At 43.9% G+C, this 26,905-nt stretch overlaps 1 long non-coding RNA gene across 2 annotated transcripts; it reads left to right on the plus strand.

Annotated features, from left to right (window-relative positions):
• The first annotated feature begins 3,524 nt into the window (after window positions 1–3,524).
• Window positions 3,525–25,310, plus strand: LOC123732662 (uncharacterized). 2 transcript variants are annotated; one of them, XR_014391405.1, is made up of 3 exons: window positions 3,525–3,706; window positions 8,904–9,322; window positions 20,655–25,310. It is a non-coding gene; the product is annotated as an uncharacterized LOC123732662 (long non-coding RNA). The 2 variants fall into 2 exon arrangements; XR_014391404.1 differs by lacking the exon at window positions 8,904–9,322.
• The last annotated feature ends 1,595 nt before the right edge of the window (window positions 25,311–26,905 follow it).

Raw genomic sequence — 26,905 nt, forward strand, 5'->3', positions numbered from 1 at the left:
AATGGAGACCAGTATAATCTTTATACCATTACTCCTGAAAGTAGAGTGTCCTATTTGACAGGGTTGTAATGGAGACAAGTATAATCTTTAAACCATTTCCCCTGAAAGCAGAGATTCCTATTTGACAGGTTTGTAATGGAGACAAGTATAATCTTTATACCATTACTCCTGAAAGTAGAGTGTCCTATTTGACAAGGTTGTAATGGAGACCAGTATAATCGTTATACCATTACTAGCTCCTCCCCTCCCTGTCCTGCACCTTCATATCTCTCTCTCTCTCTCTCTCTCTCTCTCTCTCTCTCTCTCTCTCTCTCTCTCTCTCTCTCTCTCTCTCTCTCTCTCTCTCTCTCTCTCTCTCATTGTCTCAAACTCTCTCTCTCTGCTTGAATGTATTATCTGAAACACACGAGGAGCCATACTTAGAGGAATATCTCAGTTTAAATTAACATTAGGATTAGACTGTTGTGATGTCATTATTCAGTCTTAACCATCAATATTTGCTCCTTTTCTCCCTCACCTCCATGTCACCTGTTCTCCCTGTCCTGTCACCATCCTCATGCTCTCTCTCTCCCTGTTCTGTCACCATCCTCATGCTCTCTCTCTCTCACTGCCCTGTCAGCATCCTCATGCTCTCTCTCTCTCACTGCCCTGTCAGCATCCTCATGCTCTCTCTCTCTCACTGCCCTGTCAGCATCCTCATGCTCTCTCTCTCTCACTGCCCTGTCAGCATCCTCATGCTCTCTCTCTCTCTGTTCTGTCACCATCCTCATGCTCTCTCTCTCCCTGTCCTGTCACCATCCTCATGCTCTCTCTCTCTCTGTCCTGTCACCATCCTCATGCTCTCTCTATCCCTGTCCTGTCACCATCCTCATGCTCTCTCTCTCCCTGTCCTGTCACCATCCTCATGCTCTCTCTCTCCCTGTCCTGTCACCATCCTCATGCTCTCTCTCTCCCTGTCCTGTCACCATCCTCATGCTCTCTCTCTATCCCTGTCCTGTCACCATCCTCATGCTCTCTCTCTCTCTGTTCTGTCACCATCCTCATGCTCTCTCTCTATCCCTGTCCTGTCACCATCCTCATGCTCTCTCTCTATCCCTGTCCTGTCACCATCCTCATGCTCTCTCTCTATCCCTGTCCTGTCACCATCCTCATGCTCTCTCTCTCTCTGTTCTGTCACCATCCTCATGCTCTCTCTCCCTGTCCTGTCACCATCCTCATGCTCTCTCTCTCTCCCTGTCCTGTCACCATCCTCATGATCTCTCTCTCCCTGTCCTGTCACCATCCTCATGCTCTCTCTATCCCTGTCCTGTCACCATCCTCGTGCTCTCTCTCTCTCTCTCCCTGTCCTGTCACCATCCTCATGCTCTCTCTCTCCCTGTCCTGTCACCATCCTCATGCTCTCTCTCTCCCTGTCCTGTCACCATCCTCATGCTCTCTCTCTCCCTGTCCTGTCACCATCCTCATGCTCTCTCTCTCTCCCTGTCCTGTCACCATCCTCATGCTCTCTCTCTCTCTCTGTCCTGTCACCATCCTCATGCTCTCTCTATCCCTGTCCTGTCACCATCCTCGTGCTCTCTCTCTCTCTCTCCCTGTCCTGTCACCATCCTCATGCTCTCTCTCTCCCTGTCCTGTCACCATCCTCATGCTCTCTCTCTCCCTGTCCTGTCACCATCCTCATGCTCTCTCTCTCCCTGCCCTGTCACCATCCTCATGCTCTCTCTCTCCCTCTCTCTCTTTTCTCTGAACGCACCAGAGTGAACATGAAATAATTATTATCAGTAAACAAGTGGTGTTTCTTGCCATGATGTGGAATGGATTACTAACCATTTCTAATCTGAACGGCAATGATTATTATATCAAGAAAAATTTACTCATCTCTTGTTCTACTGTGGACTTCTATCATCTGACTGGTGATTATTATAGAAACATTGACTCATCTCTTGTTCTACTGTAGACTTCTATCATCTGACAGGTGATTATTATAGAAACGTTGACTCATCTCTTGTTCTACTGTAGACTTCTATCATCTGACTGGTGATTATTATAGAAACGTTGACTCATCTCTTGTTCTACTAAACTGATGAAGGTCACTGCCACCCTTCCTCTTCCTCATGATGACATCACTGTGAATGAAAGCTGACTGTAATAAAACTGATTTCACTTTAATCAAACAAACACTAATAATGCTATTTATCATAAGGAAGTACAGCTATACAGTATCCTATACAGTACAGCTATACAGTATACTATACAGTACAGTTATACAGTATACTATAGAGTACAGTTATACAGTACAGCTATACAGTACACTATACAGTATACTATACAGTACAGTTATACAGAACAGCTATACAGTATACTATAGAGTACAGTTATACAGTACAGCTATACAGTATCCTATACAGTACAGTTATACAGAACAGCTATACAGTATACTATAGGAATATGTAATAAATTAAAGCTACTACTGTCTACATAAATTACAGATGCAGCACAACATAAATGATTGACACTTTACTCAGACTTCACCTGGGCTTTCTGACCAATAGAACGTAATAAAGACATTAACGTTAGTTGAATACGTCCGTGAGCACCATTGTTGGTCGCTGGGTGAATGTGTGGCTAATTAACTTTCCAGGTAACTTAGCTATGATAGCTAACGTTAGTGGTCGCTAGGTGAATGTGTGGATAATTAACGTTCCAGGTAACTTAGCTATGATAGCTAACTTTAGTGATGGTTGATTGATTAGCACTCGCAAATCGGTCCATTTTCACCAAAAACTTTTGTTTCCACTCCATGCAATTACTGACACTTTTTAGCAAAATATTATTTATTTCCACAATTACAGTTCCAGCGCAAAATGACGTATTGTCGTTGACGTTAAAACATCACAATCGACAGTGATATAGCCTACGTAACACTCATATTACATTCTAGTTTTACACTTTTTAATACATTTGAAAGTAATGAAATAGCACAGCAAATCTTTTATTTATTTATATTATTTATATCAATATATTGGGGGGATATTTTGAGCATATTTGAATATTGGATGTGTCCCCCCAATATATGTCATAATTCCGGCACTGGGATACACTCTTTGTGTAGAAAGTGGATTTTATGGCATTTAAAGCCACAGTGATACATTGTACAGCACACGTGTCTCAGAAGTCCAAGAAGCTGGACATTATATCTGCAGCAGAGAAGAACAACAAGACAGGCTTTATAATTTAGAGTAATATACAAGTGGCCAACCAAGATCACCTGTTCATAGCTGTTTCAACATGAATCCAGCAAGGAGATTCACCTGGTGGAGATCTATGTATTACCTGGAAGTCTAGAGAATGAAGGGCAATGGGTAAAGGCTGAAACTGGATCCATCATAATGATTCTACATGTTATAGTATGAACCTGGATCCATCATAATGATTCTACATGTTATAGTATGAACCTGGATCCATCATAATGATTCTACATTTTATATTATGCCATGGCCTTTACTGGCCAAAGGTTAAACTGCTGTTATGTTTATGATATACTATGGTGTTGTGTCACTAGACTTTGACCAGATATTATTGCATCCAAAGATCAACTGTACCTAGAACATAGATACAGAGCCACTTGTTATCAGGAAGCTGCTCTCTCAGCACAACGGAAAATATCTCAATGACTTGACATGTTCTGGTTGTGAATTCAGGCTACAAGGTAAGAATCTTCCCAGGGATTATTGTAAAGTGTGTAGAGAAATTAAATGTATGGTGTTATTTTAGTATAGTGACTGACAGTAAAACACTCAGATCTAAAAGTCCATTTCACCTGGGACAGTTATGTGACAGTTCAATCATACAAAATGGCGCTAGCTGGGCGTAGGCAAGTCAAATTCAAAAACATATTGTTCATATATTGTGGTTATTTTACAATTTGAAATTATTAAAAGAGAATGTGAGACATTATTATTATTAATATTATTATTATTGTTATTATTATTATTATTAGTTCCACTACATGGAGAAAAGGTGAAAATATCAATTTTTTTATTTTATTTATTTCACCTTTATTTAACCAGGTAGGCAAGTTGAGAACAAGTTCTCATTTACAATTGCGACCTGGCCAAGATAAAGCAAAGCAGTTCGACAACATACAAAAACACAGAGTTACACATGGAGTAAAACAACATACAAACAATGATACAGTAGAAAAAAATTAAGACTATATACAATGTGAGCAAATGATGTGAGATAAGGGAGGTAAAGGCAATAAAAGGCCATGGTGGCGAAGTAAATAAAGTAAAGTAAAATCACAACTACATGTTCATGTGATGCATTAAATCACCTGACTGTTTGGATGTGTCTGTTAGTAAATGTTTTATTTCTAAGAGATAATAAATAAAATAGAACAATTGACCTTCAATAATTAGTTGTTACTGTGTTAACCACAACCAACATGCTGGATCTCTGTTTAGAAATTGTCACATGTGACATTGTGACCCCTCAGTCCCTGTGTCAGATCCAGGACAACCCGCATCCCCTGGTTCTTCTCTGGGCTTCCGCTGGTCGCCTTCCCTGTGTACACTTGCATCTTCCAAACGTAGCTGGATTTGGCGTCGCAAGCCACCCATGACTTGATCCCGTATTTCGCTGGCTTGCTGGGCATGTACTGCCGGAAAGGACAGCGAACTTTGGAAACGGAAAAAAGAGCTTAGCACGATGATGACGATGATGATGGGTGTGGATTAGTATCGGTTTCACAGAAACAGCCACACAAGTCAGTAGTGGAAAATGACCTTTATTATATATACACACACACACTACCTCTGAATGGAATCAGTTGCTCGTCCACTGTCATGTCAGGCCCTGGGTTGTAGAGGACTGGCAACCGCTCCACCCACTTGTCCCAGACCTCTCTTATGCCTGTCAGTTTGTTCGTGGCGCGTCTTGCGGGTCTCAACTCACGGTCATCGAATCGTAGCAGTCTCGAGTAGGTGTGAAAGAGCTTGAGCGGCATGGTGGCACGGAATATGGCCCTTCCGTTCTCGGCATCCCATAGACTGGCTGCGGCCTCACCTCGGGACCTGTATACACCGGCTAAGATTAGTAGCCCTATGTAGGCATGCAGGTCGGTGCCGTCCATGGCTTGCCAGCCGTCTCCGTATTTTCGGACCCCCTCCAGATTTGTCATGTCCAAGATGATTCTTTGTATTGCCGGTGTGATGAACAGGGAGAATGTCGACTCCATGTCACGGGCATGGGACACGGCGTAGGTTGTGGGTTCCCGGGTCATGCCCGGGCCCCTACGCTCTGCCAGCCTGGCCTGGTTGTGATAGGCCACAGAAGACCATTTGATGTTGTCGTCTTCGTCTTCCTCTGAAGAGGACGCGTCCCGCTCGGCGTCGTATTCCTCCCCGTCTTCGTCTTCTGACACATCTTCTTCTTCTTTGGGATCCGAGTAGTCTTGCTGGACATCTGAAGAAAGCTGTTCTAGGACCTGCTCTGCAGTGAACCTCTCGCTAATGGCTTCAGCCCCCTTAGGGAAGACCATGTTTCTGGACATGTAGGGACTGGACTGGACTGGGCTCAGTGTAGGACAGGTTGCCCAATCACAGGTTCGATAACACCTTGGAGGATGACATTGGCTTCACTGAGCGACAGTAGGCTATTGTGTTCACTGAGCCACATGTCTTATGGGAATGGCTTTACGTGAACTCTGCCCTTGTACCAAGGGGCTCAGTGTAGGACGGCTCAGCCTTTCACACGTTCAATAATATCACCCTGGTCATTGGCCCCACACGTCCCGACATGTACGCAAGCACTTATACCCATGACAATAGTAGCACAGTGGCTGTGGCGGAACCGGTTCAACCAGTGGGGAGATGTTTGCACCAGCTCTCGCTGTCTCCCTCTCGAAGATGCTACACAGCAAAATAAAGAAATAACATACACCTTTTGGTAGTGGCGCCCGGGTCACTTTGACCCCAGGACAGCGGGGACCCTGTGATCAGGGCCAGGACAACGGGAGGGTTAAATATATTTTTATTTGGATTTCATGTAATGGACATACACAAAATAGTCCAAATTGGTGAAGTGAAATGAAAAAAAATTACTTGTTTCAAAAAATTAAAACAAATTTAAAACTTAAAAGTGGTGGGTGCGTATGTTTTCACCCCCTTTGCTATGAAGCCCCTAAATAAGATCTGGTGCAACCAATTACCTTCAGAAGTCACAACGTGGCTATGGGAGGAGGACCAGAGAGGGACTGCTGGGAGACAACATGGCTGGGGGTGGAGGACCGGAGAGGGACTGCTGTGAGACAACATGGTTGGGGGAGAAGGGCCAGAGAGGGACTGCTGGGAGACAATATGGCTGGGGGAGGAGGACCAGAGAGGGACTCTCATCACTAACAGACACGTAACTGTCCCCATCACAAGCAATCCCCTTGTAGATCCTCCATTTCTCCAACACAACTATACTTCATACTTTTCAGCCACAGCCATACATCCAACCAGCAACAGCCAGTCTGAACTCAGTGAAGACTCTTCACGCACATTTGTAACCATTTTTTATTTATTTTACATAGGGTGACATTTTGCCTGAGCAATTGGCAGTGAGCAAAATAACCATAACATATGTTTAATGAGATGGGCAGTCCTCAAAGATGAAATTCAATTGAATCATATGATTAGATCCATTCATTTCCAGCCCGTAGGGTGGGGTGCCACTAATCTCATTATAATGTACCATTATGTAGGGCAGAGCAGGTGCTAGTCATCCACGGTGACGTTATAACCTGTTATATTGGTGACAGAGTAGACCACTGATAGGGTAGTATTATTAACAGGTCTAGTCATCCACGGTGACGTTATAACCTGTTATATAGGTGACAGAGTAGACCACTGATAGGGTAGTATTATTAACAGGTCTAGTCATCCACGGTGACGTTATAACCTGTTATATTGGTGACAGAGTAGACCACTGATAGGGTAGTATTATTAACAGGTCTAGTCATCCACGGTGACGTTATAACCTGTTATATTGGTGACAGAGTAGACCACTGATAGGGTAGTGTTATTAACAGGTCTAGTCATCCACGGTGACGTTATAACCTGTTATATTGGTGACAGAGTAGACCACTGATAGGGTGAGGTTGTATTAACAGGTCATTAATACTCACCCAAGTAAACATATTATACATTTGAAGACAGCTGCATGAAAGGATCAACAAGTAATAGGTGTTACATACTGTATTCACCAGTCTAGTAACTTGCGGCCCACTGAAAACAGGTAAATACAGTTATATGATTGAATCAAGTGTCTTTTAATGTGCATTCATTTGATTGGATGACAAATAACCAATGAGTTTAATGTATTAAATATAGATATAGGCATCATCTTTGATAAAGTTTACATGTAACTAAAATCAAATAAATGCGTTACTTCTGACAAAATTATCTAAAATGTATTTTGAATTAGTGATTAATGACATTGTTGCTTCTTTGAGGGATTTTTCTGCCATAATATATCCAGACATTTAAAGCATAAATCTGTGATTGGTACATGCATTTGTGGGCTTTTAAATGAATGATATATATTGTAGCCATTGCTTCTTGAAGAATATAACGTACCCCATCCCTCGGCTGTTTCCCCCAAAGAATGGCAGGGTGACGGCTTTGTTATTTTTTGAATCCCAGATTGCCCCTTTAATGTAACAGATCATTAAAAACAGCTTAAGTATTGTCCATTAATAAGTTGCAATGTAACTGTCACATGAATAACACGACAATCAACCTATGTTGAGTATACAATTTACTACCAATACTAATGACAGTATTCACAACAACAAAACTATGTACAACACAACGATCTTAAATGAAGGAGAACAGGAAAAATCATATTTTCAAAACAGGTGTGAAGTTAGTGGTAGAAAAATTCAGGTCCAGTCAGTCAAGTTGGTTTAAATATAAAAATATTCTGTTAACCTGGCATATTGAGCATTTAAAAAACATGTTTTGGACCTGTCAAAACATTCAGGAGATAAAGGTGCTCAAAGTTGACCCACTTTGCATACCCCACCAAACCATGAGACATCCATGCCTTCAAAATTTGAAAAGAGAAACGATTGAATTTGATCTCATTTAACTTATTACTGCAGTGGGCTAAATCAGGGTCCCACAGAATGTTTCTTGATATTCTTTAACCCTCCCGCTGTCCTCGGGTCAAAATGACCCGCCACTGTGTTGAACCAAGTTTTATTACATTTGTATATTTTGTGGATGATTTGTAAGAAGGAGGCAGTGAGACTTTCTTTAATTAACATCAAGGATAACAATCCCTTCCATTATATTATTCAACTTGAATTTTCAATGACCTGTCCTAGACTGACCCCAGTAGTACAAAAGTGAACTGTTGCCTTTATTCATGTATCCATGTAAGCTGTAGGAAAGAAAAGATACTAATATTGTCATGGGTACACGTCCAGTCCGTACATGTCCAGACATGTGGAGCAGTGAAAACAGTCCCCGCCATGATATTATTCAACATGGAATGTGATGACCTGTCCTAGACTGACCCCAGCAGTACAAAAGTTGAACTACACGTCTGAACTTGTCCAGACATGTGGAGCAGTGAAAACAATCCCCTCTATGATATTATTCAACTTGAGTCGACACATTCTAGTTATCAGAATCACATGGAATTGTTGTGCAATTTAAATGTTTAAATATTAAACTATTTGTGAAAAGATTAAATGTCATTTTAGCTTCTTAAGAGAGAACGGTTTGTCATAGAGAAACTCTGCTCACTCAGAGGCCCCACCCAAGTGAACAGACATTGGTTATAAACTATGAAACACGCCCTTCTCTTCCCTACTATATAAGCCCTGTTATGAAAATGTATCTTCCTGTTCCAAGGACAAGAGGACGGCGGTCCCCACGTTAAAAGGACAAGATCACCAACAGAACTAAGCCAACCTCAGCGTGAGTTCTGGTTGAATGACAAGAACCTAACGAAATTAGCATCGAATTTCAACGTGAAGGTGACGACCTACACCCCGGAAGGATGAATTTTGACTATACCAGCCAGAATATAGCATGAGCTTAAAGTATGGCAACTTGGTGTGAACTTTGAACTCTTATCCACTAAAGAAGTGATACCTCCTAGTCGTTGCGTTAGCAACCGCAGCTGTAAACGTGGGCTAGGAAAGGAAGGACAAAGGATCCGTGCTACCACACGACAACAGTACTACCGAGTATCCGTTCTACCGCCAGACATTCTTCAAAGGACAACCCGGCCTTCCATCAACGACCAACCAATCGGAGCACAGCTCAGAGTAAATATTTACTGCATTTTCCTTGTCCAAATGGGCGGTTATTTAGAATGCATAAGATACTGTATTTACGATAGCATAGCTGCCTAGTGCATTCGAATGGCAATGGTTTGATTGGATCACAAATAACCATTGAGTTTAATGTATTATATATAGATATAGTGGCATTATCTTTGATAAAGTTTATATGTAACTGAAATCAAATAAATATGTTATTTCTGACACCATTATCTAAAATGTATAGTGACTTAGTGATTAATGACATTGTTGCTTCTTTGAGGGATTTTTATGCAATAATGTATCCAGACATTTAAAGCAGAAATCTGTGATTGGTACATGCATTTGTGGGCTTTAAATGAATGATGTATATTGTAGCCATTGCTTCTTGAAGAATATAACTTACCCCATCCCTCGGCTGTTTGCCCCCAAAGAATGGCAGGGTGACGGCTTTGTTAATTTTTTGAATGCCAGATTGCACCTTTAATGTAACAGATCATTAAAAACAACTTAAGTATTGTCCATTAACCTGTTGGGGATAGGGGGCAGTATTTGCACGGCCGGATAAAAAACGTACCCGATTTAATCTGGTTACTACTCCTGCCCAGTAACTAGAATATGCATATAATTGTTTGATTTGGATAGAAAACACCCTAAAGTTTCTAAAACTGTTTGAATGGTGTCTGTGAGTATAACAGAACTCATTTGGCAGGCCAAAACCTGAGAAGATTCCAAACAGGAAGCGCTCTCTCTGACTATTTCTTGGCCTTCTTGATCATCTCTAACCAAAACAGGGGATCTCTGGCATAACGTGACATTTTCTAACGCTCCCATAGGCTCTCAGAAGGCGCCAGAACGATGAATGGTGGCTTTGCAGGCCATGGCTGAAAAACATTAGCGCATTTGGATAGTGGTCGATCAGAATACTATGAGACTGGAGGCACGTGCACGAGCCGACACCATGTTTACTTTCTCTCTCTTTGAACGAAAACAACGACTACCGGTCGGAATATTATGGCTTTTTTATGAGAAAAATCGCATAAAAATTTATTTTAAACAGCGGTTGACATGCTTCGAAGTACGGTAATGGAATATTTAGAATTTTTTTGTCACGAAACGCGTCGGGCGCGTCACCCTTCTTTACCCTTCGAATAGTGTCTTGAACGCACAAACAAAACGCCGCTATTTGGATATAACTATGGATTATTTGGAACCAAACCAACATTTGTTATTGACGTAGAAGTCCTGGGAGTGCATTCTGACGAAGAACAGCAAAGGTAATCAAACTTTTCTAATAGTAAATCGGAGTTTGGTGAGTACCACACTTGGTGGGTGTCAAAATAGCTAGCCTGTGATGGCCGGGCTATCTACTCAGAATATTGCAAAATGTGCTTTCACCGAAAATCTATTTTAAAATCGGACATAGCGAGTGCATAAAGGAGTTCTGTATCTATAATTCTTAAAATAATTGTTATGTTTTTTGTGAACGTTTATCGTGAGTAATTTAGTAAATTCACCGGAAGTGTTCGGTGGGAATGCTAGTCACATGCTAGTCACATGCTAATGTAAAAAGCTGGTTTTTGATATAAATAGGAACTTGATTGAACAAAACATGCATGTATTGTATAACATAATGTCCTAGGATTGTCATCTGATGAAGATCATCAAAGGTTAGTGCTGCATTTAGCTGTCTTCTGGGTTTTTGTGACATTATATGCTAGCTTGAAAAATGGGTGTCTGATTATTTCTGGCTGGGTACTCTGCTGACATAATCTAATGTTTTGCTTTCGTTGTAAAGCCTTTTTGAAATCGGACAGTGTGGTTAGATTAATGAGAGTCTTGTCTTTAAAATTGTGTAAAATAGTCATATGTTTGAGAAATTGAAGTAATAGCATTTCTAAGGTATTTGAATATCGCGCCACGGCATTACACTGGCTGTTGAGTAGGTGGGACGCAAGCGTCCCACTGGCCCAGAGAAGTTAATAAGTTGCAATGTAACTGTTACATGAATAACACGACAATCAACCTATGTTGAGTACACAATTTACTACCAATACTAATGACAGTATTCACAACAACAAAACTATGTACAACACAACGATCTTAAATGAAGGAGAACAGGAAAATCACATTTTCAAAACAGGTGTGAAGTTAGTGGTAGAAAAATTCAGGTCCAGTCAGTCAAGTGGGTTTAAATATAAAAAATATTCTATTAACCTGGCATATTGAGCATTTAAAAAACATGTATATGCATTAAGGCTTGTCACGGCACAGACAACATGAGGGAGACAGACAACTGAATAGACGACAGTCAAGTCTGCTTAGGTGCGGTCTGAAAAGGAGGTAAATCCATTTGAATTCAATCACTTTTTGACAGGATCCCTTTTCATTTAAACACACCTTTCCATAAATGTTTGCCGATGGAAGAAGTGGTCAGAAAGTGACATTTTGAACCTTAATGCCAAAACAGGAAAGAAAAGGAAAGAAAAGATACTAATATTGTCACTGGTACACGTCCGTACATGTCCAGACATGTGGAGCAGTGAAAACAGTCTCCTCCATGATATTATTCAACTTGGAATGTGATGACCTATCCTAGACTGACCCCAGTAGTACAAAAGTGAACTGTTGCCTTTATTCATTTATCCATGTAAGCTGTAGGAAACAAAAGATATTAATATTGTCATGGGTACACGTCCGTACATGTCCAGACATGTGGTCTTCTCCAAGGTGCTGAAGCCATGACTGTGCGTTTCACAGCTGAACAGGTTCTAGAACAGATTTTTTCAAATGTCCAGCAAGACTACTGTTAGGAGCTGTTCCCCTGTGTCCAGGCCGGGTCAGAGGACCCCGGGGCAGCGTTAGCAATGTGTATGTTATAACCCCCCTGCCGTTGTCTCGGCCGGGTCAGAGCGTCCCCCTGGGCTGGGCACAGCATTAGCAATGTGTAAGTTATAACCCCCCTGCCGTTGTCTTGGCCGGGTCAGAGCGACCCCCTGGGAGCTGCGGTGTGTCAGTGTGCAAGAGGGCAACGGCCGTTCACGTGGCCACTGTCGGCCGGCCGTAGAGAGGCTACTAATATTGTCAGGAAGAAGAAGAAGAAGAAGAAGATGAGGACGACGATGAGGACGACGATGAGGACGGTGAGGAATATGACCCCGCCGAGCGTGAGGCCGCCACCGCCGCCGACGCCTCGCAGTCCTGGTTTCAGCGCGGCTCAGGTCCTGGAACAGATAGCCTCCAGTGTCGACCGAGAAGACGAAGAAGACTACTGCGATCCAGAAGAGGAGGACGTTTCGGAAGACGAAGACGGCGAGGAATACGACCCCGAACGTGACGCGGACGACTCGGCCTCGCGGTCGTGCTCCTCTTCTTCTTCTTTGGAGGAGGAGGAAGAGCGAGAGGGAGACACGGCCGCTGCCCAAGAGTGAGACAGAGAGTCAGAGCGAGAGGACACGGCGGCGGCCGGCCAAGCCCGAAGGGAGACGTTGCTGTCAAAAACCGGCAAAATCAAATGATCCTTCGTGGCCTATCGCGGCCCGGACCTGCCCCGCGCCGTCCGCCACCCCGGCCCCGCGGTGACGCCTGGCCCCACGGCCTACGCCGCGTCGTGCGCTCGACATCGAGTCCACCTTCCGGCTGTTTGTCACGCCGGCGATAGAAAGGATCATTGTGGACATGACAAATCTGCAGGGGGTGAGAAAATACAGCGACAGCTGGCGACCCATGGACTCCACCGACCTGCGTGCCTACCTATGGCTGCTAATCCTAGCGGGCGTCTACAGGTCCCGAGGCGAGGCCGCGGCCAGCCTGTGGGACGCGGAGAGCGGCAGGACCGTGTTCCGAGCCACCATGCCACTCAAGGTCTTTCACAAGTACTCGAGGCTGCTGCGATTCAACGACCGCCGGTCGAGACCCGCGAGACTCGCCACCGACAGACTGGCGGCCATAAGAGAGGTCTGGGACCTGTGGGAGGAGCGACTGCCGGCCCTCTACAACCCGGGGTCCGACTTGACGGTGGACGAACAACTGGTCCCGTTCAGAGGTAGTCTGTGTATCTGTGTGTATCTGTACGTATGTATGTGTACTATAGAGAGGTAGCGTCAGCGTGTAACATAAACGCCGTGCATCCCCAATGATGAGCCAGCGGTATTATAGAGAGGTGGCGTCAGCAGCAGCAGCAGCATCATCAGCAGCAGTAGCATCAGCAGCAGTAGCATCAGCAGCAGTAGCATCAGCAGCATGACGTTGCTAATCTCCTTCCTCTCAACCCGGGGTCTGACTTGACAGTGGACCAACAACTGGTCCAGGTCAGAGGTACTGTCTATGTATCTGTGTATCTGTGTATGTGTAGTATAGAGAGGTAGCATCAGCAGTAGCAGTAGTAGCAGTAGCAGCAGCAGCAAGAGCATCAGCATCAGCATGTAACATAAACGCCGTGCGCCCCAATGATGAGCCAGTGGTAGTATAGAGAGGTAGCGACAGCAGCAGCAGCATCAGTAGTGGCGTCGTCAACGACGCCGCTAATCTCCTTCCTTCCTCTCCCTCTCCCAAAAGGACGCTGTCCTTTCCGACAAGTACAGTCCCAGCAAGCCGGCCAAATACGGCATCAAGTCGTGGGTGGCCTGCGACGCCATGTCCAGCTATGCTTGGAAGATGCAAGTCTACATCGGTAAGGCGGCCGGTGGAGCCCCCGAGAAGAACCAGGGAGCGCGCGTCGTCCTCGATCTCACGCAGGGGCTGCCGGGTGGTCACAACGTCACCTGTGACAATTTCTTCACCTCCTACGAACTCGGCCAGCGGCTCCTCGAGAGGAACCTCACCATGGTTGGCACGGTGCGAAAGAACAAGCCCGAGCTCCCTCCCGCGCTGCTCCAGTCAAAGGGCAGACAGGTCTCGTCCTCCAGGTTCGCCTTCACGCCCACCGCCACTCTAGTGTCCTACCTGGCAAAGAGAAATAAGAACGTGCTACTCCTGAGCACGCTGCACACGGAGCCCGACGTTAGCGATCGCCATGACCGGAAGCCGGCCCTCATCCTAGACTACAACTGCAACAAGGGCGGCGTGGACAACCTAGACAAGGTGGTCGGCACCTACAGCTGCAGACGGATGACTGCCCGCTGGCCCCTGGTCATCTTCCACAACATCCTCGACGTGTCCTCCTACAACTCCTTTGTCATATGGTGAGAGATCAAGCCCGACTGGATGCCTCGGAAGCGGAACAAGAGGAGGGTGTTCCTGGAGCAGCTGGGAAAGGCGCTTGTCAAGCCCTTGATACAAAGAAGGCAGCGTCTCCCCCGCACCGAAGCGGAGTGCGGACGACGACGCGGCTCCTCCGCGAGCCCGGGAGCACGCCGCTGGCCCGGACGCCGCCCCGCTAGTGGCTAGTAAGAGGAAGAGGTGTCAGCTCTGCCCTCCCAAGAAGGACGCCAAGACACACACGTGCTGCAGGTGTAAGAAATACATCTGCAAAGACTGTTCGCACGCGTACTGTCACACTTGTGCCCGCTGGGCCTTTAGCCGAGACGGGACGACCCGCTGGTGACACGGGGAGTAGGCAGAATGGGAGGACAACGGGAGGGTTAAACAGCTTGGAAAAGTCCAGAAAATGATTTCATGGCTTTAGAAGCTTCTGATAGGCTAATTGACATAATTTGAGGCAATTGGAGGTGTACCTGTGGATGTATTTCAAGGCTTACCTTCAAACTCCGTGCCTCTTTGCATGACATCATGGGCAATTCAAAAGAAATCAGCCAAGATCTCCAGAAGTCTGGTTCATCCTTGGGAGCAATTTCCAAACGCCTGAAGGTACCACTTTCATCTGTACAAACAACAGCACGCAAGTATAAACACCATGGGACCACGCAGCCGTCATACCACTGAAGAAGGAGACGCGTTCTGTCTCCTAGAGATTAACGTACTTTGGTGGGAAACGTGCAAATCAATCCCTGACCAACAGCAAAGGTCTTGTGAAGATGCTGGAGGAAACAGGTACACAAGTATCTATATCCATAGTAAAACGAGTCCTATATCAACATAACCTAAAAAGCCGCTCAGCAAGGAAGAAGCCACTGCTCCAAAACCGCCATAAAAAAGCCAGACTACGTTTTGCACATTGGGACAAAGATTATACTTTTTGGAGAAATGTCCTTTGGTCTGATGAAACATAAATAGAACTGCTTGTCCATAATGACCATCGTTATGTTTGGAGGAAAAAGGGGGATGTTTGCAGGCCAAAGAACACCCTCCCAACCGTGAAGCTCGGGGGTGGTAGCATCATGTTGTGGGGGTGCTTTGCGGCAGGAGGGACTGGTGCACTTCACCAAATAGATGGCATCATGAGGAGGGAAATTATGTGGATATATTGAAGCAACATCTCAAGACATCAGTCAGGAAGTTAAAGCTTGGACGTAAATGGGTCATCTAAATGGACAATGACCCCAAGCATACTTCCAAAGTTGTGGCAAAATGGCTTAACAACAACAAAGTCAAGGTATTGGAGTGGCCATCAGAAAGCCCTGACCTCAATTCCATAGAAAACTTGTGGGCAGAACAAAAACAGTGTGTGCTAGCAAGGAGGCTTACAAACCTGAACCAGTTACACCAGCTCTGTCAGGAGGAATGGGCCAAAATTCACCCAATTTATTGTGGGAAGCTTGTGGAAGGCTACCCGAAACGTTTGACCCAAGTTAAACAATTTAAAGGCAATGCTACCAAATACTAATTGAGTGTAAGTAAACTTCTGACCCACTGGGAATGTGATGAAATAAATAAAAGCTGACATAAATCATTCTCTCTACTATTATTCTGACATTTCACATTCTTAAAATAAAGTGGTGATCCTAACTGACCTAAGAAAGGGAATTTTTACTAGGATTAAATGTCAGGAATTGTGAAAAACTGAGTTTAAATGTATTTGGCTAAGGTGTATGTAAACTTCTGATTTCAACTGTATTTTCCCATTCAAGTCAACATTCTGATGTGTGGTCCTCCAACCATCTTTGAGGTACCATTTGAAAGGTGAAATATACATTTGAATCCCATTTTAGTACATTTATCAGCCACAACATGACATCCACCCTGTATTCAAGAGCATCTTGTGTCTCAACCGATGGTGGACACAACACAAACTCCTTAGATGATGTCAAATGGGGTAGATAAAGATAAAACACATGCAAATATGAAACAAATCAGAGTTAACTTGTTCAGTTAATTGAGGTTTAATGTAAAAACGTGTAATATGGTGTCTTCAGAAAGTATTCATACCCCTTGATTTATTCCAATTCAAAATTGATTCACCAATCAACACACAATACCCCATAATGACAAAGTGAAAACATGTTTTTAGAAATGTTTGCAAATTTATTGAAAATGAAATACAGAAATATCTCATTTATATAAGTATTCACACCCCTGAGTCAAAACATGCTAGAATCACCTTTGGGAGCTGTGAGTGTTTCTGGGTACGTCTCTTAGAGCTTTGCACACCTGGATTTTACAATAATTGCAATTTATTTATTTATTTATTATTCTTCAATTTCTTTCAAGTTGGTTGCTGATCATTGCAGACATTTTCAAATCTTGCCATAGATTTTCAAAACGATTTAAGTCAAAACTGTCTCCTCAGTTTTCTACTAGCACAGCCTTTAAACTCTGTAACTGTTCTAAAGTCACCATTGGCCTCATGGTGAAATCCCTGAGTGGTTTCCTTCCTCTCCAGCAACTGAGTTAGAAAGGTTGCCTTTGCCTCCCAACTCCCAAGTGGCGCAGTGGTCTAAGGCACTGCATTGCAGTGCTAGCTGTGCCACTAGAGATACTGGTTTGTGTCCAGGCTCTCTCGCAGCCGGCTGCGACCGGGACACCCATGGGGTGGCGAACAATTGGCCCAGCGTCGTCCGGGTTAGGGGAGGGATTGGCCGGCAGGGATGTTCTTGTCCCATCGCACACTAGTGACATGGGGCACAATGCATGCTGACACGGTTGCAGGTGTACGGTGTTTCCTCTGACACATTGGTGCGGCTGGCTTCCAGGTTAAGCGGGCATTGTGTCAAGAAGCAGCTTGGCTGGGTTGTGTTTCGGAGGAGGCACGGCTCTTGACCTTCGCCTCTCCCGGGTCCGTACGGGAGTTGCAGCGAGGAGGCAAAACTGTAACTACCAATTTTATAAAATAATGAAAGGTTGCCTCTTTCTTTGTAGGGACTGTGTGTATTGATAGACCATCCAAAGTGGAATTAATAACTTCACCATGCCCAAAGGCATTTCAATGTCAGGTTAATTATTATTATTACATTTCTTTCAACAGGTGCCCTTCTTAGCGAGGCATTGGAAAACCTCCTAGTCTTTGTGTTTGAATCTGTGTTTGAAATTCACTGCTCGACCAATGAAACTGAGAATTAATTGTATGCATGGGGTACAGAGATGAGGTATTCATAAAAAAATGATGTTAAACACTATTATTACACACATGCAAGTCCATGCAACTTATTATGTGACTTAAGAACATTTTTACTACTGAAAGGATTTAGGCTTGCCATAAGAATGGGGTTAAATACTTATTCAATCAAGATATTTTAGCTTTTTCCACATTTTGTATTCAGATGTATTCAGACCCTTTACTCAGTACTTTGATGAAGCACCTTTGGCGGTGATTAAAGCCTCGATTCTTCTTGGGTATGACACTACAAGCTTCGCACACCTGAATTTGGGGAGTTTCTCCCATTCTTCTCTGCAGATCCTCTCAAGCTCTGTCAGGTTGGATGGGGAGCGTCGCTGCACAGCTATTTTCAGGTCTCTCCAGAGATGTTCGATCGGGTTCAAGTCCAGGCTTTGGCTGGGTCACTCAAGGACATTCAGAGACTTGTCCTGAAGCCACTCCATTGTCTTGGCTGTGTGCTTAGGGTTATTGTCCTGTTGGAAGGCGAACTTTCGCCCCAGTCTAAGGTCCTGAGCACTCTGGAGCAGGTTTTTTGTCAAGGAGCTCTCTGTACTTTGCTCCGTTCAGCTTTCCCTCAATCCTGACTAGTCTCCTGGTCCCTGCCGCTGAAAAACATCCCCACAGCATGATGCTGCCACCACCATGTTTCACCGTAGGGATGGTGCCAAGTTTCTAACAGATGTAACGCTTGACATTCAGGCCAAATAGTTCAATCTTGGTTTCATCAGACCAGCGAATCTTGTATCTCATGGTCTGAGAGTCCTTTAGGTGCCTCTTGACAAACTCCAAGCGGCTTGTCATGTGCCTTTTACTGATGAGTGGCTTCGGTCTGGTCACTCTACCATAAGTGCATTATTGCTGGAGTGCTGCTGAGATGGTTGTCCTTCTGGAAGGTTCTCCCATCTCCACAGAGGAACTCTGGAGCTCTGTCAGAATGACCATCAAGTTCTTGGTCACCTTCCTGACCAAGGCCCTTCAGTTTGGCCATGTGGACAGCTCTAGGAAGAGTCTTGGTGGTTCCAAACTTCTTCCATTTAAGAATGATGGAGGCCATTGTGTTCTTGGGGAACTTCAATGCTGCAGACGTATTTTGGGACCCTTCCCCAGATATCTGCCTTAACACAGCAGGGCTTGCAAGTTGATCATTTAACTGTGCTTGTGCTTGTGACAAATAACATTTAAAAATTTAAACACACACACACAAAAACACTCACACACATGCACATTCACCACTATTAATTCAGATCTGTGTAGAGACCCCTATTGATTCAGATCTGTGTAGAGACCCCTATTGATTCAGACCCCTATTGATTCAGACCTGTATAGAGAAACCTATTGATTCAGATCTGTATAGAGACTCCTATTGATTCATATCTGTATAGAGACCCCTATTGATTCATATCTGTATAGAGACCCCTATTGATTCAGACCCCTATTGATTCAGACCTGTATAGAGAAACCTATTGATTCAGATCTGTATAGAGACTCCTATTGATTCATATCTGTATAGAGACCCCTATTGATTCAGACCCCTATTGATTCAGACCTGTATAGAGAAAACTATTGATTCAGATCTGTATAGAGACCCCCTTTGATTCAGATCTCTGCTGCATAGTAGTGTTTGTCATGTTGCATTTGTGACACATTCTGTACTATTGATGTTGAACATGATTCTGTGGCCTGATATGGCAAAGGTGTGAAAAACCTTCCCAGAAGAGTGGACCAACTCCATATTTATGCCCATAATTTTGTAATGAGATGTTCAACAAGCATGTGTCCACATACTTTTGGTCATATAGTCTATATAACCTACAGTACAGTATGCGGAGTGCAACTATGACAGGGTGTGACTGTTTTAGTGACAGGGCATAAATACTTAACCAAGCAAACGTATTATACATTTAATTGTAAACTGGGTGGTTCCAGCCCTGAATGCTGATTGGTTGACAGCTGTGGTATATCAGACCGTATACCACGGGTATGACAAAACATGTATTTTTACTGTTCTAATTAAGTTGGTAACCAGTTTACCACCTCTGTTTACCACCTCTGTGATATATGACCAATATACCACAGCTGAGGGCTGTATCCATGCACTCCGCATTGTCTTAGAACAGCCCTTAGCTGTGGTATATTGGCCATATAACACACCCCCTCATGCCTTATTGGTTAAGGTAAGACAAGAGATACAGTTAGTATTTGCTAGGTCTTACTTACTGAAACATACTCTCAAGTTAAGTACCCTACTGCACACAAAGAAGGTATCCAAAGGCTGTTATAGAAATGCTTGTTTAGTTTGTGTTTTAGAATAATACATTTTAGTACATTTATTTAGCTAATGGTTTGACTGAAAAAACACCTCATTTAGTATTGTTTATGTACAGTATAAAAGGAACACATCATACAAATGTCTTTAGATTATAAATATGTTTAGTTGTAGAGATGATTGCTTCCAGGAGTTGTGTGCAATAAATATTGTGTCTTTGTCTAAAACACATTACAAACACTGAATTGATACAACTCATTACAATGGTATCTCTTTTAGAAAGTAATCTTATTTTGTTATAATTTCATTTTCATGTTTTGTTTGATATACTCTATACCCATTGATTATAGAATAATATCAAATAGAAATAAACCTTGTGAACTTATACTGTCTCACCCTATTGTAACACACAATTCAAGTTTGTGTTGTCTTTTGTCTCTGTAAATAAACGATATAGCTTCAAAATGTTTACAACTATCATGTCGATCTTAAGGACTTTCATATTGTTCCATACAGCTCCATCTAAACCTTTATATTAGAACATTTGTCATCACCTCATAATGAATTTGTGTAAACAATCTAGATAAATAAAGAGATACACACACGATTAATCTAATTGTCAACTTTCCTCTTTTCAGGGAAAGAAAATGCAGCGAGAAAACAGAAGAGAAAAAATGGAGACGTATTACCGTGGGGAGCATAAGAATATAGAAACCTTGAAAATGGTTAAAACCCCACAAAGTTATAGACGTCTTATTTTAAAAGACATTCCACTATACCCCAAAGCTGACAAAGCGGAATTTCACGTGGACAAAGTCTGTCACGTAACCACTCCAACAGGCCTGACAGGAATCATGGATTTGAGTGGATTTACAGCAGGGCAAAGAGGGAGTTTCTCATGGTGGGCTCTTCACATTACAGAAGGTGAAATTGAGGCAGCAGAGAATCGCTTCCTTGAAAAGGAACAGCTTTCCTTTGACCCAAAAATGGGGGAAGAAAAAAGACACAATCCATTCCTGAGGGAATTCACCACCTCCCCTGTCTTCCAACAGGGATCTCGGTATGGGAACTTTAAGTTTACCTTCCCCTTGGAGGATCTCATGCAGATGTACACAGAGCAGATCTGTGAGGGAGAGAAGCCTGTCCTGAGAGTCTATGAAACCGTGGTTTACAAGCAGGAGATCATGTACGTAGTGGTTCTCCACAGTCCAGAGGTGACAGAGTTTGATGACTGCCCACTTCTTGCTGATGAGGATGATGAGGCAATATGCATTTATAAAGATGGCAAAATTGTCTGGCGTGCAGAAGCAATATGTGGAACCCATACAAAGAAGCTGATCATCAACCGAGAGAGTGGAACAGTTGAAACAGAAGAACTAGGACATGGTTATGAACATTTCATGTGGGACAATGTGACCCTGGCATTCCATCTGCCAGTTGACAGCACCCTCGTAGTTGAAGAGGGAGTATTAAAGGATAGACTCCATGCATGTGAGGGTATCGCACCTTTTCTCCATGATGAGTTGTTAACACTAGAGGAGGCAAAAGAAGTAGTCAATGCCATAAAGAATGCTATATAGGGACAGTGCTAGTGACAGTTCTAGGGACAGTTCTAGGGACAGTGCTACATAGGGACAGTGCTAGTGACAGTGCTATATAGGGACAGTGCTAGTGACAGTTCTAGGGACAGTTCTAGGGACAGTGCTACATAGGGACAGTGCTAGTGACAGTGCTATATAGGGACAGTGCTAGTGACAGTGCTATATAGGGACAGTGCTAGTGACAGTGCTATATAGGGACAGTGCTAGTGACAGTGCTATATAGGGACAGTGCTAGTGACAGTGCTATATAGGGACAGTGCTAGTGACAGTGCTATATAGGGACAGTGCTAGTGACAGTTCTACATAGGGACAGTGCTAGGGACAGTGCTAGGGACAGTGCTAGGGACAGTTCTAGGGACAGTGCTAGGGACAGTGCTAGGGACAGTGCTAGGGACAGTTCTACATAGGGACAGTGCTAGGGACAGTTCTAGGGACAGTGCTAGGGACAGTGCTAGTAACAGTGCTAGTGACAGTTCTAGGGACAGTTCTAGGGACAGTGCTAGGGACAGTTCTAGGGACAGTGCTAGGGACAGTGCTAGTGACAGTGCTAGTGACAGTTCTAGGGACAGTTCTAGGGACAGTGCTAGGGACAGTGCTAGTAACAGTGCTAGTGACAGTTCTAGGGACAGTTCTAGGGACAGTGCTAGGGACAGTTCTAGGGACAGTGCTAGGGACAGTGCTAGTAACAGTGCTAGTGACAGTTCTAGGGACAGTTCTAGGGACAGTGCTAGGGACAGTGCTAGTAACAGTGCTAGTGACAGTTCTAGGGACAGTGCTAGGGACAGTTCTAGGGACAGTGCTAGGGACAGTGCTAGTAACAGTGCTAGTGACAGTTCTAGGGACAGTTCTAGGGACAGTGCTAGGGACAGTGCTAGTAACAGTGCTAGTGACAGTTCTAGGGACAGTTCTAGGGACAGTGCTACATAGGGACAGTGCTAGTGACAGTGCTATATAGGGACAGTGCTAGTGACAGTTCTAGGGACAGTTCTAGGGACAGTGCTACATAGGGACAGTGCTAGTGACAGTGCTATATAGGGACAGTGCTAGTGACAGTGCTACATAGGGACAGTGCTAGTGACAGTGCTATATAGGGACAGTGCTAGTGACAGTGCTATATAGGGACAGTGCTAGTGACAGTGCTATATAGGGACAGTGCTAGTGACAGTGCTATATAGGGACAGTGCTAGTGACAGTGCTATATAGGGACAGTGCTAGTGACAGTGCTATATAGGGACAGTGCTAGTGACAGTTCTACATAGGGACAGTGCTAGGGACAGTGCTAGGGACAGTGCTAGGGACAGTTCTAGGGACAGTGCTAGGGACAGTGCTAGGGACAGTGCTAGGGACAGTTCTACATAGGGACAGTGCTAGGGACAGTTCTAGGGACAGTGCTAGGGACAGTGCTAGTAACAGTGCTAGTGACAGTTCTAGGGACAGTTCTAGGGACAGTGCTAGGGACAGTTCTAGGGACAGTGCTAGGGACAGTGCTAGTAACAGTGCTAGTGACAGTTCTAGGGACAGTTCTAGGGACAGTGCTAGGGACAGTTCTAGGGACAGTGCTAGTGACAGTGCTAGGGACAGTGCTAGGGACAGTGCTAGGGACAGTGCTACATAGGGACAGTGCTAGGGACAGTTCTATATAGGGACAGTGCTAGTAACAGTGCTAGTGACAGTTCTAGGGACAGTGCTAGGGACAGTGCTACATAGGGACAGTGCTAGGGACAGTTCTATATAGGGACAGTGCTAGTAACAGTGCTAGTGACAGTTCTAGGGACAGTTCTAGGGACAGTGCTAGTAACAGTGCTAGTGACAGTTCTAGGGACAGTGCTAGGGACAGTGCTACATAGGGACAGTGCTAGGGACAGTTCTATATAGGGACAGTGCTAGTGACAGTGCTATATAGGGACAGTGCTAGTGACAGTGCTATATAGGGACAGTGCTAGTGACAGTGCTATATAGGGACAGTGCTAGTGACAGTTCTAAATAGGGACAGTGCTAGGGACAGTGCTAGGGACAGTTCTACATAGGGACAGTGCTAGGGACAGTTCTAGGGACAGTGCTAGGGACAGTGCTAGTAACAGTGCTAGTGACAGTTCTAGGGACAGTTCTAGGGACAGTTCTAGGGACAGTGCTAGGGACAGTGCTAGTAACAGTTCTAGGGACAGTGCTAGTGACAGTTCTAGGGACAGTTCTAGGGACAGTGCTAGGGACAGTGCTACATAGGGACAGTGCTAGGGACAGTGCTACATAGGGACAGTGCTAGGAACAGTGCTAGGGACAGTGCTAGTGACAGTTCTAGGGACAGTTCTAGGGACAGTTCTAGGGACAGTGCTAGGGACAGTGATACATAGGGACAGTGCTAGGGACAGTGCTAGGGACAGTTCTAGGGACAGTGCTAGTGACAGTGCTAGGGACAGTTCTAGGGACAGTTCTAGGGACAGTTCTACATAGGGACAGTGCTAGTGACAGTGCTAGGGACAGTTCTAGGGACAGTTCTAGGGACAGTGCTACATAGGGACAGTGCTAGGGACAGTTCTAGGAACAGTTCTAGGGACAGTTCTACATAGGGACAGTTCTAGGGACAGTGCTAGTGGCAGTTCTAGGGACAGTTCTACATAGGGACAGTGCTAGTGGCAGTTCTAGGGACAGTTCTAAGGACAGTTTTACATAGGGACAGTTCTAGGGACAGTTCTACATAGGGACAGTGCTAGGGACAGTTCTAGGGACAGTTCTAGGGACAGTTCTAGTGGCAGTTCTAGGGACAGTTCTACATAGGGACAGTGCTAGTGACATTTCTAGGGACAGTTCTAGGGACAGTTCTAGGGACAGTGCTAGGGACAGTGCTAGGGACAGTTCTAGGGACAGTGCTAGGGACAGTTCTAGGGACAGTGCTAGGGACAGTTATAGGGGCAGTGCTAGGGACAGTTACAGGGACAGTGCTAGGGACAGTGCTACTGACAGTGCTAGTGACAGTGCTAGGGACAGTTATAGGGACAGTGCTAGTGACAGTGCTAGGGACAGTTCTACATAGGGACAGTTCTACATAGGGACAGTGCTAGGGGCAGTGCTAGGTACAGTGCTAGGGACAGTTATAGGGACAGTTCTAGGGACAGTTCTAGGGACAGTGCTAGGGACAGTGCTAGGGACAGTGCTAGGGACAGTGCTAGGGACAGTTATAGGGACAGTTATAGGGACAGTTCTAGGGACAGTTATAGGGACAGTGCTAGGGACAGTTATAGGGACAGTGCTAGTACTGACTTAGTTCTCAGGCAAAACACTCTCTCTAGTCAGTTGAGAAGGAGATGTGTGTAAAGGGGCTCAATCACCCAACCTTGATAATGCTAGATAACAAAATTGCCTGGCAAAACTGTGCTACATTATAAACATTGTAAAATGTATTTCCCTTTCTTGTTGTTTGCTGATGTCTAATATATCTAATGCAAAGCGTGCAGTGTACAAATATATGCGTTAAGGAATTAACCATTCCATTCTATATACTTTAGTCTTAAACTCTGTTATGATATACATAGCAGAAGACTGGGCTAGATTTATTTTGGTTTCCCACCTTTTATTTTCATAATACTATACTGAATAATACATAGAATACGGCAAACTGGTCCAGTTATGATGAATACCCTCCCTTTGTGTTGTATGTTAATGTTTAATCAAGTCAAATAAAACATGTTAATCACCCATTGAGTGTTTTTGATTGTTGTTTTACAGACATTACAATTTTTTCCTGAAAGTTCAAATGTTTATTTATTATGTTCAAATGTTTATTAACCTGTTAGGGCTAGGGGGCAGCATTGACACGGCTGGATAAAAAACATACCCGATTTAATCTGGTTACCACTCCTACTCAGTAACTAGAATATGCATATACTTATTACATATGGATAGAAAACACCCTAAATTTTCTAAAACTGTTTGAATGGTGTCTGTGAGTATAACAGAACTCAAATGGCAGGTCAAAACCTGAGAGATTCCTTTACAGGAAGTGGCCTGTCTGACCATTTGTTGAACTTCTTTTCCATCTCTATCATTTACTAAGGATCTCTGCTCTAACGTGACACTTCCCACGTCGTCCATAGGCGCTCAGAGCCCGGGAAAAAACAGAATGTCGTCATTCCAGCCCCAGGCTGAAACACATTATCGCCTTTCTCAAGTGGCCGATCAAGAGACACTAGCTTATGCGCGTGACCCCGACCGCCCCCGCCTTTGGGATTTTTTCCTCTGTTTGCCGAAAAGGAGATTCCCTGTCGGAATATTATCGCTTTTCTACGAGAAAAATGTCGTAAAAATTGATTTTAAACAGCGGTTGACATGCTTCGAAGTACTGTAATGGGATACTTAGAATTTTATTGTCACGAATTGCGCCAAGCGCGTGACACTTCTTTACTATTTCGGATAGTGTCTGGAACGCACGAACAAAACGCCGCTATTCGGATATAACGATGGATTATTTTGGACCAAACCAACATTTGTTATTGAAGTAGCTGTCCTGGGTGTGTATTCTGACGAAGACAACAAAAGGTAATGAAATTTTTATAATAGTAAATATGATTATGGTGAGTGCTAAACTTGCCGGGTGTCTAAATAGCGAGCCCGTGATGCCTGGGCTATGTACTTAGAATATTGCAAAATGTGCTTTCACCAAAAAGCTATTTTAAAATCGGACATATCGAGTGCATAGAGGAGGTCTGTATCTATAATTCTTAAAATAATTGTTATGCTTTTTGTGAACGTTTATCGTGAGTAATTTAGTAAAATTTTAGCGAATTCCCCGGAAGTATGCTAGTTCTGAACGTCACATGCTAATGTAAAAAAAGCTGGTTTTTGATATAAATATGAACTTGATTGAACAAAACATGCATGTATTGTATAACATAATGTCCTAGGGTTGTCATCTGATGAAGATCATCAAAGGTGAGTGCTGCATTTAGCTGTCTTCTGGGTTTTGGTGACATTATATGCTGGCTTGAAAAATGGGTGTCTGATTATTTCTGGCTTGGTACTCTGCTGACATAATCTAATGTTTTGCTTTCGTTGTAAAGCCTTTTTGAAATCGGACAGTGTGGTTAGATTAACGAGAGTCTTATCTTTAAATGGCTGTAAAATAGTCATATGTTTGAGAAATTGAAGTAATAGGATTTTTAAGGTTTTGAAAATCGCGCCACAGGATTGCCGTGGCTGTTACGTAGGTGGGACGAATTCGTCCCGCCTAGCCTAGAGAGGTTAACATATGTGGTGGCTAATTTCTGCATTACCAAATGAGGAGAGTTACAAAC

The sequence above is a fragment of the Salmo salar genome, unplaced genomic scaffold (assembly GCF_965601325.2).
Source record: "Salmo salar unplaced genomic scaffold, fSalSal1 ptg000432l, whole genome shotgun sequence".
NCBI classification, from domain to species: domain Eukaryota; kingdom Metazoa; phylum Chordata; class Actinopteri; order Salmoniformes; family Salmonidae; genus Salmo; species Salmo salar.